Consider the following 18,813-nt stretch of genomic DNA (forward strand, 5'->3'; position numbering starts at 1 on the left):
ACTGTCATCTGGGTATCCTCCACTCTTTATGCGTATTTTGAAACTCTGTACGCTTTTTATTAAATGTGGAGCAGGACGAATTCGTTCCTAAGAGGTGCAGCACTTCTCCTTTTACGAATTCTTTATTTGCGCCTGATGGATGAAACGTATAAAAATCCGTGCATTGGAAGGTCTTTCTGTCTTTGTAGTGTGTTTGCACGTCAAGGGTCGATTCCCAGTTAAATATCTTTCGTCTAGGAACGAAATTTCTGACTTTTAATATTTATACAGCCATCGGCTGTGGGTGTAACTGCTGTCATATGGGAATAGATTCTCAGCAAAACTACGATTTGGATTCTTTCTGAAACTCGTCAAGTGCCTCCTTAGAATGAATTTGTCACGAAGGAACGTCTGGAGTCGCGCAGGCCCGTCAACACATTTTAACTTTCGGACGATCGGCAACAAACAGTGAATCTATGTTACATTCCATGTATTCACGCTATTCTCGCTGCCACAAAAGATGTTCACACGCTTACGACTGCTGCACGATGCAAATGACTTACTTTCCTTTTACTTCTATGATGCAACGTAACCAAAGTGCGCGCATCGCCTGCTCCACCCAGTTCTGTGGTTACTGTTTTAAACCTTTTCTGTATGGTAATTAGATTTGGTCTTCCGGCCTCACCCTGGTGTCATCTTTTGACTCTTTATAAAGAGATGAATATGTCTCATGTGACCACTAATCGCTTAAACCTTGATGATGAAGTTATTCCGTGCAACTTTAGTTCTATGGCTAATCGCTATTTTGCGCGAAGTTTCAGGAGAAGCAGGTAAGAGTTGGCATCAGACGACTGAAAGGTGTTTTATTCCTTGAATGAACCTTTTAATTATGTTCAGCAAGCAGTCAGTTCGACAAGTTCTGCCGCGCTACACGACTCCGATGCGAAAGCCACTCAAGCGGCCTACCCGAACAAAATTCATAAGAAACATGTTTTTGCATTTTTCCGCGATTGTGCTCCCACGGGTTGTTACCACAATTTATTGTTACATGGCTTCGGTAAATCCTGAACTTCGTGCAACTCTAACCAAACGCCTGAAACAGAGTCGAACTTCTCCGTGCCACACTTTTGAGCGTTAAGTAAGCTACCTATGTTAAATGAAAGAAGTAGAATGTTATTAAAGGCGGTTACATTTCTTCTCTCCGTTTATCACTGGAAGGCGAGGTCAGAGCGCCCTTCATGAATCGATGTTATAACTGTTGTGTATTCTAGACGATGGACTTTGACCAAAAACTCGATCTTTGAGAAGGGCGTTTCAGTTGATACTTCAACCTTTCTCAGCGTAAATTAGGGTAATTTAAACATCATGCGAATTTCGAGCTTAATGAGATCGAAGGATCAAAGTAAATGACCTATTTTTGAGGCAGCATCAACTTTCTCTACTTCTTATGTTTCATATGTCTGGATACAGACCAGATAATTTTAGGCTGTTATGTATTTCGCTTCAAAATAACTTTAACTGGATTTCCGCCAAGTGATTAATATAAAACTGAAATATAGTTCCATTCACGTAATATATAGATTTCGTCAAGCCTAAAATCGGAGCTCTTTTTAGTCACATGCAGTATTTGATGTCAGTATCAGTTGCAATTATATTCTATTGAGCGTGACTAATAATTTCGGTTGGGGAAAATGAGCCAAAATTAAAGGAGAGGGTAACGAAACGACTTCGAATAAAGACATCACCAGTCGATGAGAATAGTGGTTTCGTAGAACAATACGCAGAATTGTATGGGCTTCTCATATATCTTCTCTTGAAGTTGCAAGGTATGACCGCTTGCTCCATTGTTTTTTCCTTAGCGTTCAACCTCCTTTGACAAGCGTAGGAAATTAATAAGAAGAATCACTTTTAACTGTCCTCTGGCTGGAAATACAGGACTTCTCTTTGAGATTTTTTCTGTTATTAATTTGATAATATCTGCCGGAATTGCTTTTAATGTCAGTGTCTTCAAACCAACTGTCCATGATCTTCGCTACTGAAAAACGAAAGTTTTCTGTCATGTTTCTCGCGCTGCGAAAGTTTGATTTAAAGGAAGAGAAGCTAGAACTAGAATATCATAATTAAAACTTGATGATGAAGAGAGACTTAAGATTTGTCCACGAAGATATTTGTAGAAACCTAGAAAAAAAACTAGGATTTCATTTGTACATAACAGAAATCAATTCAAATAATCGATCAAGTTTTTTCTTTAGTTTTAAAGTTGATGTTGTTATTAGCCACAATAATGAGGTTGAAAAGTTCTAGATGGTATTCTCTCATGTTTGCAAATAAATGATTTTTATGGAAGGTGGAGTTGTGGCAACATATTAACATGGAACACAACAATAAATTTTATTGATCTGTAAAAAGTTCTCATTTGACCATCTACTGGCAAATACTTGTTATATATTTCACCCCAACCATTTCCCACAACTTGTAGACACCATTACGAAATAACTAGTCATCGAACTGGAAAATTTGCAGCATATCTACCATGTTTGTAATGCCATGTCCAGAATAAGGTAACAAGATTAAGGGGTGTGTATGTGGAAATAGGCTCGGTTGTGTCATTCATTTGCTAATCGCCCCAGTTGCCAAAGTTTGGATGAAGTTAGGTTGTCAAAGGTCTGAGGATTTTAGGAGGCCAGCAGATTTGGGAAATATTCACAAGGGAAGAAACTTGTCTATGTCGAGAAACTATCATTGTACAGAGCCATACTTGTGCTTGGTAACTCATTCTTATTCTGATGAAGTGGTTTTAGGAAGGATACAATACTTATTACATAAATTTGATGCATAAGCTCTGCACAAAACTTTCCTGTGCTTTTTATTCACGCTTGGCGTTATGTGATAATGATCGCCATGACAATTTTAACGGAAGGTCGTTCTTGTCTACTAGTCTTGATTGAGAAGAGTCGAGCACGGCGACGTGTTGACCCAATTCAGTTTAATTACACCTCATTTCTATAAAGACCTACTAGATTATTTCTCTGAAAAACATAAATTTTCCCTGACTTAGAGTGAAGTTCCCCAGACTTTTCCCTGACCTTAGGCAGCCTCATTTTCCTGACCTGATTTCCTAACTTGTGGATACATTTAGAAGGTAAAGTAGAATCTGTACTCGAGCCAAGTGGTCTATCCGGTCAGAGGTTATACCGGTTTCCGTAGCATGACGCGACTAAAAGCAAATCCATGGTCAACCCTCAAACGAAAGTTTGAAAGATCAGGAACATTCATTGTGAGCTAGATGCAAGTGAGTCAGCCGCTGATTCAGAAGCAGTCAGGGCTACTTCATTTGCCGGAGTACCCTTCTCTGCGTTTGAGGCTCTCCCGTTGGAGTCAGTGAGGAAGCTTATTGCGAATGCACCCACGAAGTCATGTGTAATTAATCCTCTTCCTACCAGTGTTGTTAAGGAGTGCTTGGATGAACTGTCACCCGCTATATCGTCCAGTGTAAATCTCTCCCTCGAACAGGGTCATTTCGTGGAAAGGGGCGCTGGTCAAGTCCAAGCTCAAAAAATCTGGTCTGGAACTTGATGAGAAGAAATATCGACCTGTAAGTAACCTCCAATTCTTGTCTAAACTTGCAGAGAAAGCAGCCCAACAAGCAGTTATGGCACGCAGGCTTTTCCCTGAGCTGCAATCGGCTTATCGGCGGTTCCAGAGCACCGAGACTACGTCACTTCGTGTTGATAATGACATCTTACTTAAAATGAACAAACGACATGTAACGTTTTTGGTCTTCCTTGACTTGAGCTCTACATTCGACACGATCGATCACACGGTATTGCTTCGGCGTATTGAGGATAAGTTTGTATTTTGTGGAACTGTATTGGAGTGGTTTCGTTTGTACCTGTCGGGCAGATTCCAACAGGTTGTAATAGAAGGTGCAACTTCTGACAAGTTTGACATCAGCTTTGGTGTACCGCAGGGTTCCGGCCTCGGTCTATTATTGTTTTCCATCTACACGAGTCAATTGTTCGACATTGTCACTCAACACTTACCCACAGTGCATTGCTATGCCGGCGACACAAAGCTGTATCTGGCTTTTCGACCAGGTGCTCGTGCCTCTCAAGATTCGGCTCTTGCTGCAATGGAGGCTTGCATACGAGATGTACGGGAGTGGATGATTAATTCAATTAGAAACTAGGGTACCTGGTTTGATGCCAACTTTACAATGAGCACGCATGTTACAAAAAAATTGCAAAACAGGTTTCTTTTACCTCTATAATATCAGCAAGATAACAAAAATTCTTAACTTAAGAAATCACGGAGAATTTAATACATGCGTTCGTTACGAGAAGTCAAAGCCGATGAACAGACATTATACAAATTGGCAGATAGCGTGACAGATTTTACTCAGCTTCGTGTTTTGTACTCTGATAAAACATGCTCTTCTTACCATTGAAAGTGGGCGTTATATCCGAACTTTATTACAAAAAAGTTTATAACATTCGTCTGCAGAAACTCTTTTGGAGGAACCGACTAGAACAGGCGCACGGTACTGGACTATCTTTAGAGAAAGTAGAAGTGGAGCAGGGGTGAGTTACTTGATTTTGATAGCCCATGTCGTAAAAACGTGTATTATTAAACATTAACTTTGTCGCTATCAATTACATCTATACATATTTTGTAATAGTAATCCCCACTTACCAAGGAAATCAAGGTAGAGGTTAAAAAATTGGAAAATGAAGTAAGCGATGGGCGGTTGAAATCCAAATATATGTGGGCAGGAAGAGAGAAAATATGAGCCCAGAGAAACCAGCACATGCACAGGTGATGTACAGTAGGTGCTCTAAAACTTTTGTAACTCAAGCCCCTACGTTACTCAAACCAATGATAATTTCTCATGGATTTGGTCCAGGCATGTACTGTATTTTTAGTTAAGATAAGGCACATCTTATGTGCAAAGAAAGTGAACTGAAGAACAAATGGTCACCTAAAATAAGAGAGTTTTGACTTACCTTAGGACCTATAGTCATATCAAGAAGTAAATAAGAAACATTTTCCTTTATTTGTTATGGTATTGGAAACAAAATATTTATAGGAGCAATAGAGAACTTTCTATTCTCTCATTTAAACACTCGATTTCCTTTTCAGATCTGTTGTGTCAATTTTTCAACAAATTAGCACTGGAACTAATTCTTTAGGATGAACTTCATTAAACTCATTTTTAAACAGTAGTCATATAAACTAGATAACTAATGTTTTTTCCCTCTTCATCTTGAACAATTTCAGTATCCTTCTTCCCATCCTCCAATAAACTTGAACTTCCTATGACTTTACTTAGCATTTCAATAACGGAGAGCCAATTATAAGTCAGTGACAATTAGTAGTATTCATCATTCCAAAGAGATCAAAGCCTAAATGTATGAAACAGTAAAGTTTTTGGTAAATATCACATGAAAAAGCACGCACGCTGTAAAATAATGCCATTTGGAGTTTATTATAATATGTAATTTGATAATTAGATTTTGTTATTCTAGAATTATTGATTCATGTTGAACACAGTTAAAATATCAGCCCATCTGATAATGCTCCATACTTGCCTGACACATGTGCAGAAATTTCCAGTACAGTGTACGTTCAGTATATGTATGTTGTGCACAGACCATCACTTTCGAAGTGAGTATTTTACTCCTTCACGATTGATCAATAATTGGATTTTTATTCTCTTGCAGTGGGATCGTCCTAAGAGGGTGTCGTCTTACTTCAGCGTCTGTGATATTGCTTACACGATTGAGGAACCAAAGAACTGGTTAATAACAAAGTTCATTAACATCAAGAATGCTGCACGACTCGATGTCGAAGTGACCTATATCCTCTTTAACTGCTCCTTAGCTGACGAGGGGCCATTCTGTAGAACAAACTTCTCCCTGTATTCTTATCATACTGATTACAAATTAAATCCAGATCCATAACCACTAAATTTCCACAAAGAAACTGTTATAACTCCAAAAACTCTATCTACGCTTCGGGAGCGCGCAACAAACATATTTTATGGGTCAGTTTTAACAAAAGCAAAGGGAATTTATTTAGCGTTATTAGACCAAGGAGCCTGCCTGGCAATAAGAAAATTTGTTGTGAGATATCGTTTCTGCTCTGAAACGGTCCCTTCCAAAATGGTTAGATTTTCAAGAACAGTTGCTCCCGCAAATGACAGCAATTTAACCAAACAAGAAGGAGAATGTGCAGATCCTAACTCGATTACGAAAAACAAAAAGTTATTTGGCGTGTGCCTTAGTAATGGGGAGTGGAACATTACAGATAACTTAGCCTGCCTTTGCAATTATGGCTATGAATTGACGAATGGATCTTTCACATGCAAAGGTTAGTGCTGCACTTAAAATCTGGATTTGCCTCCGAAGCGTTGGGTCCAAAATTTAATCATTTAAATGGTTAAACATCTAAATGACCACCCCTTTTATTCATCGTTTGATAAAAAGCTTAGAGAAGCTTCGATGCATAACTTACATGAAAATGGACCGTTTGGTCATACATCACATGTTCATATAAATTCAAGCGGTGGACGTAGATAAATAAATCTATATTTATGAGAAGTGCAGCTGTGCAGGGAGATAAGTTGAATTTCGACCTGGGCTACGAAGAAAAATGCAAATTTTCGAATTCATAAAAAAATACAGGTCTTCCAATTCATAAATCCTGCCCCCCCCCCCCCCCCATTTGTCAATTTTTGTTGGTCGATTCTTCATTTTCTTATTGATTAGTATTGATTTTAGGGTCTTCGTTTTCGGGTCTTTGTTTTCATGTCTGGGTATTTAGGTCTGAAAACCCCAGGTTAGAGATTGCATTAAATTTATAAACGCATGTTGTTCAAGAACCTGAATGATGGTCATTATGAGAGTCATAAGGTGAAGACAAAAAGAGTTGTCTTGGTAACCAAGCCTCTAGTGATGACTATTGCCAAGGTTATCAAAATGTGTCTCAGATTCTGTCAAAGACAGTAGTCATTTGCATGGCAGGAATTTTTTGCCTAAAAGCACGTTAGAGTGTCATTATACTGATGTGTTCTGAACAGGAGAATATCAGTTGATATTCTCTTGGCTCTTAAGGAAAGGCATGTAGATGAAATTTTACATTGTTTCATTTTAGAGTGTCAGAGAGGCTTCTATAAGGATTCTGTTGGTAATGCAAAATGTGTACCTTGTCCTGCAAATTCAGCATCTAATACTGACAGAGCTGGTTGCACGTGTAAAGAAGGTTACTACAGATCATCTAATGTGGCAGATTGTGAAGGTATATATTTATTAGTGTTTGGTCTTGTCCTAATCATTATCGATTGATAATAGTCCTAAAACTAACAGAGGATCCTTTCGATTTTGTCTAGTATAATTTCAAAATGCTCAGAGGAACACAAGGCTCTCCAGTGTTACGTTCTACTTAATGCTTAAAACATCGGTTAGATAATATGCGTAATTCCTTCCATCACCAACGCAACAACAGCACAGTCTGTTTTGGCCATGAGAGAAGTTTATTCTCTAGAATAATTGAATTGGACCGAACTGTGACAAACAAGGGAGCGAAATCTCTCTGTCACCTCACCTAAAAGACCTTAGCGACTTCATCGCCGACATTGTCCAAAGATAACCACTCCATGCACTTCTTTTGCTTGTCCTGGTTCAAAGCAAGCAATTCCTAGCGGGTTTGGGTGACCAATCATATCACGGGACTCGCTTCAGCGATATAAAAAAAAAAATTACACGTGTAAATGTGAGAAAGAAACCAGACTAGTGTAGTCAAGGACCACTCTTGATAGAAAATAACGCCTATATAATTCTTGTAAAAGCTCATTAAGAGGTGGAAGGGCATGCTTCCCCTGAAAACTTTAAAAAATACAGTCCTCTTTGATGCCATTCCCAACATATTAAGATCATAATCAATTGCAAATTTTCTTGGATAACCTAAGTGTTAGATCGGCTTTAACCACTCTGTGAAAGCTGTCTGCTCTTGGTCCTTGTTTACGTTTTAGATAATGGTATTTAGTTTAATGCGGGAAATGAAATGTTAATCATGATATGCAACTAGTTACAAAACGTCAACAAGTCTACGTTTATTTGTGTCTAATTGAAGTGTCATATTATTTACATGCACAGTCGTGGTAAAAGTACTGATTAACATAACCATGGTCATCACCAGCGAAAGTTGTACTGATGGAAAATACAACATATCCTCATTACTGACGAGACTCGAAGAAGTGGTAACCATTTTATTTAAAGCAGAATTTATATATTTATTTCTTTTTTTCTAGTGAACATTTATATGTTTACCTGATTGTGTGTCGGTCTTTAAAGGTGCTTTATGAACTCCTCGATCTCATGTTCAGTTTGCTGTTTTTTCCGTCTACAGATGGAAGAGGCTTTTGCTGGGAGATTTGCAGGTTTCAACGGTGTGCAGTTGAAAAATGACATTAGGTTTGCAAACTGCCTGGATCCACAAATAAATTGTAATTTTCTGGTTTCTAATGCGCTCTACTTTATTCTGACCCTCATATTTTGTCTTAATCAAGGTGTGGAGATACAACTGTTGACCTAGCACTTAAATTCAATTCCAAAACAAAAGAGCAAGATGTTATAACAGTACTTCGTAATGCTGCCAAAGATGGAAAGCTTAGAGACTTTAATGTTAGTGCAATGAAAAGGATAAGATCGCAAGTTGATTTCGACACTGGAACTACTGAAGCAGGCACAGTAACGCTCCCTGGCAGTAAGTTTTAAGTCTTTTGGTACATATATACACTGTAGTTAATCAGTAGCAAAATCTCACAGGAATCGTTATCCCTCATATGCTCCCCAATGAAGTAGTTAATTAGAGAAGGGTTTGATTGCAAGTATGTTCACCATCTATTTGGAACATTCTTCTTATGTATGGTGTCCATGTTAAAGTACTTTGTTGTATTGATTTTTTTTAAAACATCATACAATGCATTTTAATGTTTCATTCTGCATGACGCTACAAAAACTATGGGCAGCAGGGTGAGGAAAGGATATGCCCTTGGATAAACTATGATATAAAACAAACAAGCAAAACAATAGCGTAAACAATAACGCGAGGCCTTTGTTTCTTAACTCCGGCAGCTAATGAGCTAAAGCGATATTACTTGAGAAAGAAAGGGCACAAGATCTCATCCAATAAAAATCAACCCGTACACTTTTCAGTACTAATATTACATATCCATATATTTTTTTGCTACCGCAAGCAAATGTCGCGAGAACGATAGGCCTTCTTACCGATGTGGTTAGCATTTATTCTGCCTGTCTCGGTGTCTTAGTCAGACCTTTATATCAACTCTGCCGAGTAATAAATGGGAGTTGCTCTTATTTTCGTGAAATATAGAGAACTTGTATTATAATAGTAACAAACTTTCTGAGAAAGTAAACAATTGAAATCAAGACCCAACGTACATTACATTACATTTAATTCTCACAAAACATGCGGCACTGATATAATAGAGAAATGATTTAGAAATTACTTTTACGTACACGTAAGTAATGTATACAGACTGCTTGAATCATAGAGATGCAACCTCGACAAGTAAATAAAAAGGCTTTTATCGGCTGTTGTGCAGTGTATACCTAAGAACTTTCATATGTTTTGCTGGCTCGTAATTCTAATTGTTTTTGAAACGTCATAAAGAGTAAGTAAGGGAAGGGTACTGGTGGAATGCCTTTAATTTAGCTCTTATACTTAGTTGGACTTCTTCCTGTGGGTATCAAAATCACATTTTATTAGGCTTTTGAGTAATTTGACGTAAATTGAATAAAAAAGTTGTACGCGTAGAAAAAGGCATCATGACTAAAATGGTTAAGCGGAGGATCGCAAACATATAGTTTTTGGAGGCATATATTGATATGTTGTTCTTCTCATGTTTTCCAGGTGCCAAAGGGGTTATTGTTGGTGCAGTGGTTGGATCAATTGCCGCGCTGGCTGTTGCTGCTGGAATATTTGTCTTTTTGGTATGGAAGTCAAGAAAGCGTAACAGCAACAACTCAAATGGTAAGAGTAGTCTTTAAAATGCCAACTTTGGCCCACAACAGGAATCACTTAGTATCAAGCAACCAAGAATAGTTTGTGTTTATTGTAGCCTCATTTAAACGCAAGGCAAGTTTGAAGATTTCGAAACAGTTCTAACAAATCCCCTTTTTCAAAAGGAAAAAAGATGTTGTAGTCCAATTCAGCAATAAAAGATGTAACGAAATTATTAGATCGATTACAAACTTATTAACTGCAAATGAATCCTTCGTAAGTCTCAAAGCCTCAGCGTGTTTAGGTGAGGCTAGGTGAATACAGAAAATCTCCTCTATGATCTCTTGCGTTTATAAAATACACACACTTCAAAAAATTTACGACCGTGATTTTATGCTCTCATTTGACCGAGTTCTATCATTTTGTAATTTTATTTATAGCCCAGGATTTGTTGATCGCTTTCTACTTAATTTATCCATGTATAAAATGAAGTAAATGTCAGAAGACATCATTCTGCATTGCATTTGAGTTAATTTTAGCTTTCTCTTCATATTCTTTTCGAGCTGGTTTTTCTTTCTAATCTTCTCAGTATACTTTTTTTCATGTTTGTCATATTTTTTTTTCTTTCTCATCGTCTTGGAAACAGTAAAAAGAGAAAGGTGAGATTTTTAGAACGATAAAGTATTGTCCCATCTCATGTCTTGTTTTTGTTGCTAGTTGCAAACTGTATGCAACTGTGAATTTGTCTGTTATTTTCAAGCATGGATTATGATAATTATGCTCAGAGCAAGAGCTTTATCTAACGTCAGTTACCCAGAGCATCCTTAACGGGATGACTTTTAAATTACTCACGAGACCTTTCGAGTGTGGGCTATCCAGGTATAATGATCTTTCATAGAGCTAGTCCACTTAATGAAAGCCACAGATGTCTAGCTCTTAATGTTTATGAAACCTTTTTATAAGACAATACAGCAGCGCAAAATTTGACAAGCTGTCACTAATTTCATGATATTCTTTTTTTACTTTTAGGACAAACGGAGATAGAACTGAAGAAATAGGACTTGTTGTTGTAAGTCGCTTGAAGATTTTATCTCTTAACCTTATTGTGGTACAATACAGTATATCATTGTTTTTTTTCCAAGGAGGCACGGTAACGAGTCCTTCAATCTGATTGGTCCTTAGTGCAGTCCGGATTTTTCTACCTCTACCAATGGGCACAATAACGCTTTCGTGGGTCGCAAAATACATTCCTAGCTTTGTTGCAAATTTTTTCATAAATATATGTTGTTTTACGGCTAGGCAGCATTTTCAAGCACAGACTTCGGTCACGATCTCAAGCCCTACATTGATTAATCATAATTTGCTCCCTCTTTCTCAAATCAATTTGTTTGCCTGGATTGCTGTTACATAGTTTGCGTTGAAGGCTTTTAAATCATCGTTAAGCCTTAATCTTTAATTTGTTTTCTCTACTCTCTACTCGCTAAGAAATTGTTGAATTTATGGAGAATCTTGCCGTAGGTACAAGCTCCTATAGGTTTAAGAGAAAAAAGGCCATTTAAAGCATTGCTTAGCCCGCAGTGCAGGTGTCCTATTATTGCGAGCTAACTGTATAAGCTCGCGATCGTTTATCCGACCGGCCATGTTTGATTTGTTGTTGGAGTGGACGGTGGGGGTAGGGGGCGAGGGAGGGGCGAAAAGACGCCCGCCCGAAGAGGCTGTTAAAATGCTATAATAGGCAGATAACCAATAAATATGGGTTAAATTTGCAAACCGGAAGTACCGCCTTCCGACAAGAACAAGCACACGTAGTGTTGATTAGTGAAACGGTGAGGCAGTTTTTTTTCGGCTAAAGAAAAGAAACGGCTTCGACAAAACCTCCTCTGCGGTCACAAATATGAGATAATATTTGCGGCGCTCTATAACTTCCAAACAAAAATCCTTGAGTATAACTGCCGTTAATCTACTAGAAAATTTGTTGTTTTTACTTCCATTTGGTCGTAAACGATACTTTGAAGCAACCAACAACTGCACTTGAAGGTTTACCCGCCACGATTTGTTTGATGCAAACTGGCATACTCTGGTGAAACGGTGTGGCTGTTTTCTTTTTATCAAGGGAAAAATTAGCTCCACCAAAACGTTCTCTGCTGACGCAAATAATGGCCGCGCTCTATATCCTCCAAATGACAATCTGTAAGCGTGTTACCGTTAATCCGATCAAAGATGCTTATTCCATTTGATCATAAACAATACGTTGAAGCAGACAAATGACAAATACGCTTGAAAGTTTTCCGTCATAATTTCTTTTCATAAGAACCAACACCTGAAATATCAGGGTTTTCTAAAAGCCAGTTGGTAACACGGCCAGTAAACCCTGTTACCAGTGTGGAAATTGCTTCTGTTTGTTCCAATTTTAATGCGCGAGACATGTCAAATTCCGAAAGGCACTTAGTGCTTCCTCGAGAGCGGAGTCAAAACTAATAACTTCACGATCAGAGTTCGCCATCTTTCTCTTTTTCCGGCAAGAGCGAAATGTCACTCTCAAATGATTGACAGCGTGTGGTTGATAGCTGGAGCTCAGTCTCACCAATCAGGAACTCTCTCTTGTTAAGTGCCATACGTTTCGTGTCTTTGGATAAATATGTACGGTGCTGACAACGTCGTTTGCATTTGATGAAATTATTTATTACCAACGACGGTTTGTCTTTTAGTCTTCAATTATTCCTCGTTCATATCTGTTCAACCCTCGCTCTGCAAAGCCATAATGGCATTAATATTCTTTTAAGATGCTTCTCAGGTACATTGAACAACTGATGGCAGAGACGAAGCTGAACACCACATCAAATCAGAACGATCATCAGTGTAATCTTTAGGAAACAGCTGAACAAAATTGAAAGTTTAATACGAGCTAGCACGTTTTCTTTTCTTTTCCTTTTTTTAATTCAACTAACGCACTTTCAGTAATAACTCCCAAAGAATGGAAGATAGTGTCATAGTGCAACACATTCGCATGAAAACTGTATACATAAACAACGGAATGAAAAAAAAAAGTAAGATTTGATGGACTTTCCGCTGTAGCCCTAATTAATGACTGCGTTTACTATTTCAAACTAAAAGACTGGACTTGAAATGGAGGAAGCTTCTCAAAGCCAGCAGTATATGGCATTGGATGAGCAGAATCGGTCACCTTCCACGACAGATGCAGGGCGGGCGAACTGTCCACAACCGAGCCAGTCTGTTACTGAATACACCTCTCTATATTCATCACCGCGCTGTTGGGAGATTCCTACAGAGCTTGTGACTGTAGAAAAGGTCGTTGGTAAAGGGGCTTTTGGTCAGGTTGCCAAGGCAACAGTCATAGGCCTTCAGGGGAGACCAAAGAAGACGCTTGTGGCTGTTAAGATGTTGAAAGGTATCAAATAATTCAAATAATTAGTGAAAAGTAAAAAAGTAAATTATTGTCAACGATCAACTCTCCTCCCTCCCTCTATTCAAAGGCAACAAACCTCAAAAACTGCTTTTTCCGAATTCAAATTGATATAAGGGTCGTCCCTTTCAACATGAAACCTCAGTGGGAAAAGAAAAAACAATGTCTCTGCTAAGTGTATGCCGCTCAGCAATTGTTTTGCAGAGGTCTTATTCTAATCAAATTTAATATCGTTAAAACATGGTCATACCGGTACAGCAGTGGAATGAGGGTTTTTTTATTGTATTTGTCGACTGAGAATAGTGTTAAAAATTATATTTACATGTCGAGTGTAAATGAAGCATTACAGTCCCAATTTAGTCGGTCTTATTGAGCCTTACTTTTAAGCTCCAAAGATAAATCTGTACGAGATATTTGATAGCATTATGACTATTTCACGACCTTATGATTTTAAATAAGATGTTCAATCACCATGCAACACAGAGCTCAGATTCAGAAGGGAAATTTGCAACTTAATCCGGTTCAGCAAGAGAACGTCAACTGACATTCTCTTGAGTTCAGCTACTGCTATTGTTTGTAAAGGTAACAGCTGTTGGGTGATCGTCTTGCAGATAACGCTTCTGAGTCGGACAGGAAGTACTTGTTGTCCGAACTTCGATTGATGAAGGAACTCGATGCTCATCCTCATGTCATTGAACTTCTGGGATGTGTCACGAAATCTGGTAAATGTGGAAAAGTATACTTTAATAGCCCGAACAATTATTTTCATCATTTTCCAGCAGATCTCTTGCTTAGTATAAAGATATTTCATGTTTTCCATGCTTTACAGGGCCATTGATGGTGTTGATTGAATACGTTCCCTATGGAGATCTATTGGGATACCTTAGAAAAAGCCGTGGATTGAATGATACTTACTTCGAAGACCTGGATATCAAACCAAAAACAAATCTGACGTCAGGGCAGCTTATGAAGTTTGCGTGGCAAGTTGCCGATGGAATGTCGTACTTGTCATCGATACCAGTAAGCAGGAACGTTATATTTAGTTAGTGAAATGCTACTTTGACACATGTCGCTGAAATCGGACATTGGTCCTAACCTTTTTCTTTTCATTCAATTCATCTGTATCCTTCTCCTAATTCGTTTCAACATTAAAGATTTTCTTTGTTGTAGATTATCCATCGAGACCTTGCAGCTCGTAATGTGTTGGTTGGAGCGGGGGAAACGTGTAAAGTGACAGACTTTGGTATGGCTAGAGATGTCCAAGATGACAACATTTATCAAATGAGGTCAAAGGTACTAAACTATTTTAAGCCAAAAGTTGGTGTCGAAATTAGTTAGGGAGAGTGTTGGTCTGTATTTTTAGATTTTCGTCGATCACTGGCTCTGTTTGCTGTTCTCCAACATATCATATCACCGCTAGAATTAGCTAACCAAGGCAGAGATGCGTGATCAGTCTAGTAGACGCAAGGTTATGACTTTCATTCTTGCTCTTTTCTGTACTTTTGCGAATCAATTCAATATACTTTTCAGAAAGGGACGTATTCCAGTGAAGTGGACTGCTTTTGAGGCGCTGCTCTACGGAAAATATTCTACAAAAAGTGACGTGTGAGTACAAGGACCACATAAACATTATTTTTAAGTTTAATGGGAGTGGCCTCTGGGAAAAAGTATTGGCTTTCTTCTGTATTGAGTTACAAGTACTGGCCCAGGATCAGCTCATGTGAGTGCGCTTCCCAGAACGGTCAACAGAAGATGTTAAATTTTTTTTTCAAAGACAAGAACGATTATTTCTCTAAATTTATCCCGTTTGTTTCACAGGTGGAGCTACGGAGTTCTCCTCTATGAGATTTTCACGATTGGTAAGTTAAAGAACTGATGGACAGACCATTAATTTTAGCCTTAAAACTCGTGTTGACCCGCCAAGGAGTCGGTAGGCTCAGCTGGGAAAAAGATGAGCAATGGTGCAGGATGTTTAATGTAAAGTTATATTTACAAATGTTGGAACATTTTTGTAAGGTGTATTTTGAGTAGCTTCTCTATTTCAGGTGGCTCGCCGTATCCAAAGATGGATGGAAGACAAATTTTAACATTGCTAGAAGCGGGATATTGAATGCCTCGACCACAACACGTGGATGATAAGCTGTATGAAAAAAATTTTGTCGTTGTTGTTGTTTCTCTTACGACACCTTCTCTCTTAAAATAGTTTTTTGACATTAGGGTCTTGAGAATTTTTGGCTGTAGTCAAAATTTAACTGGCTTTACTTGTTGAGCCAGTCTACCAACGGGAAATGTTGGAATAATACGAGTTTGTATCTTGTGATTAGTAATGGTAAAGGGACCGTGTGGATTCGAATCGGTCTGTATTCTTGCGTGTGATAGTGGGAGTCCAATTCCTCTACTACGGATATGATTACAGACCGAATTGGACGACACGAAGTCTTATTATCAATTGTACGAGTTTGTATCTTGTGATTAGTAATGGTAAAGGGACCGTGTGGATTCGAATCGGTCTGTATTCTTGCGTGTGATAGTGGGAGTCCAATTTCTCTACTACGGATATGATTACAGACCGAATTGGACGACACGAAGTCTTATTATCAATTGATCATAAAAATTACAACTTCTGAGAAAAGATGAATTACCAAGTAAGAAGAAAAGGAAAATTTCTCATTAAAAGACTGACAAAGGAGGCGTGAATTGTTTAGTGTCGCTCCGAAATTGTCTACAATTCAAACATAAACATTCGCCATCTGGGAGAAAGCCCTAATTTAGGAGTCTGTACGTTGTTTCTATGGTGATTGAACCAAGTTTTTGATTGGTTGATTTTAAAATACAACTTTGAGTGTCCGATGAAAGTTTTAAGACAGCATAATTTCCGATAACTACTTTGCAAATGAATAAATAGAAAATAGGAGTTTGTAAAAACCAATCACAATAAAGGAAATTGCAATTTTTTGTGATTAGTAAGAAAAGGACCAAATGGTCCTACTATACCTTTATGGAAAAATCACAACATTTTAGGCCTAATAACGCCCTTACTGATGCCACCAATAAGATGCTGAGATATTCTTGACGTTATTGTGCTTTAGGTATGACTTAATGACAAACTGTTGGAAACACAACCCTAACTTGAGACCATCTTTTGAGGATATGAGGAACACACTGAAAGAAATGGAAGACCACCATAAGGTAGAGTTGTAGATTTTTCAAAGGGAATTTCTAAACTTTGATCGTAGTTTGCTCTCGCACATACAAGATACACATTAAGAGTATCGTTAACCTCTAGTTGGCAAATCTTGTGTATTGCCACAGTTCTTTAGAAAATTACTGGAGTTTGGAAGCTACTTTAACTAAATTCTGAGGTAAAAATGACAAATCAGAATTCCATCGATTGTTCTTACATTAGTTCTAAAGTTGTTTTGAAGACACGGAAATGGGATTAATTGTGTATTTCATGAAATTCTCTGAGTCTATCGGGGAAAACCTAACGTAAATACGAAGTCGTATTCAGGTAGTACAAGTGTGCTCCTTTGAACGTTCAGTTCACCTATTTTTAAATATGATTTAACTATTAATGTACTCTTTTGGGAGGAAAAAAAGAAAAAGCTTTATTGCAAGCTTAAGAGAGTATGCAACACTCTAAACACTTGACTGTTTTTTTTTCCTTTTTTTCAGGGCCTGATAAATTTAGAAAATTACGATGATCGACTCTATGTTAATGTTGACGATCTTGCCGAGTAAGCGATTGCATCCTCATGGAGCACAGGATGGATTGATAAATCTGAGATTATATGCTTTTTTGGATGAGGTTTTAGTCTTTCATGTGTTAATTAAGCAAGTACAGAAACAAAAAATAACAGCAACGTGAGGCAAAGTATAGCTTTCACATATTTTTATATGTATTTTTTTTTACTTTTAGTCTTGAAAAGACAAACAATTCTGTTCACAAGTATATTAAAGTGGCTACCCATAATTTTTTTTCATCAGTGTTATAAATTTTTGTTTTTCAGACTAAGTACCTATTTTTGTGTAAAATGTGTCAAAAAATGATTGTTTTTTCAATAAATAACCTATAAGGCGCTATAAATTTTGCAGCCATGTTAGCACGAATGTATTTTTTGCCTATGTGAATAGTTTATTGTGAAATTCTCGGCTCCGAATATTGCATTCTTAGTGTTCTGAATTGTTCAGTTAATTCCGTTTATCAGCTCGTACACCAAAGTACCTTACATGGAAAACAGTCCACGCGAGTGTTGCGAAGCTTAATTTGCTTATAACTGGAAGCGAAAATTTTTCCGGTGCAAAAAAATAAGGTAGACCAAATATAAGTCAATGTCTTATATATATCAGTAATAGAAGCAGAAGTCACAAATTTCAAGGTGACACTATTTAGTTAAGGGTACATATCTTTGATGTGGAGTAACTTTTCACCCTGTTGAGATCATTAAGAGCTTCTAAGACATCTTTACCTGCTGTGTTGGTGAAGGTGACATCTTATTCGAAGTCCACACTGGTGTCATACTGGGGTGTATCATGTCCACATTGCCTTTTAATTTTGTTGTGGACTGGATCATGCGACGCACCACTAAGGATCAGTTCAGGGGCATAAGATGGAAACCCTTCTCCTACTTGAAAGACCTGGATTTACACCTTTGCAAAGCAAGTTGGCCTCAACATCAGCAGCAAGAAGATCGAAATTATGGCGCTGAATACTATCAACACACGCCCAGTCCAGATTGATCATGAAGAACTTCCTTACACCGACATATTCGCCAATCTCGGCAGCATCATCGGAAGAGATAAAAGAACTGACCTGGACATCCAGAGCCGTCTTAACAAGGTCAGAAACTCACTCAAAACAATGAATAAGGTATGGCGCTCCTCTATTTACAGTACTCGCACTAAGCTGAAACTTTATTACAGTGGCGACCTGACAACCCTCCTGTAGAACGTTGGCGCTTGACGGAGAAGGATTTATCAAAACTCTCCACATTTCAGACCAAGAGCCTACGCCTTTTCGGGCCCAATGTCATCTTAAATAAAGATCTCTTTGAACGGTGTAGACTTGAACCAATGGTTACCATGCTGATGAGGAGATGCTGAAGGTGGATTGGACACGTCACCTTCCCTGAAGCCTCCATAGCAAAAACTGCCCTATACTGGACACCTTAAGGGAAATAAGCTCAGTTATACACGCATTCTGATTGGTTCTCACTTATGATCTATTGGAGGACAAACGTATAGATGACGTCATCATTAAAACTTTTTTTTAATTCTTTATTATATAAAACAAATAGATTCCAAGTTGCCGTGCGTCTGTTCAGTAATAGATCACAGAGGACGTCAAAATGTGGTAAGAACATCAGTGATTCACTCGGCTGCGCCTC

The 18,813-nt window shown here is 38.1% G+C and overlaps 1 pseudogene; it reads left to right on the forward strand.

Annotated features, from left to right (window-relative positions):
- Positions 1–731: 731 nt before the first annotated feature.
- LOC131778471 (ephrin type-B receptor 2-like) lies at positions 732–18,731 on the forward strand (annotated as a pseudogene).
- Positions 18,732–18,813: the final 82 nt, after the last annotated feature.

This window comes from Pocillopora verrucosa, chromosome 6, assembly GCF_036669915.1.
Source record: "Pocillopora verrucosa isolate sample1 chromosome 6, ASM3666991v2, whole genome shotgun sequence".
NCBI lineage: Eukaryota > Metazoa > Cnidaria > Anthozoa > Scleractinia > Pocilloporidae > Pocillopora > Pocillopora verrucosa.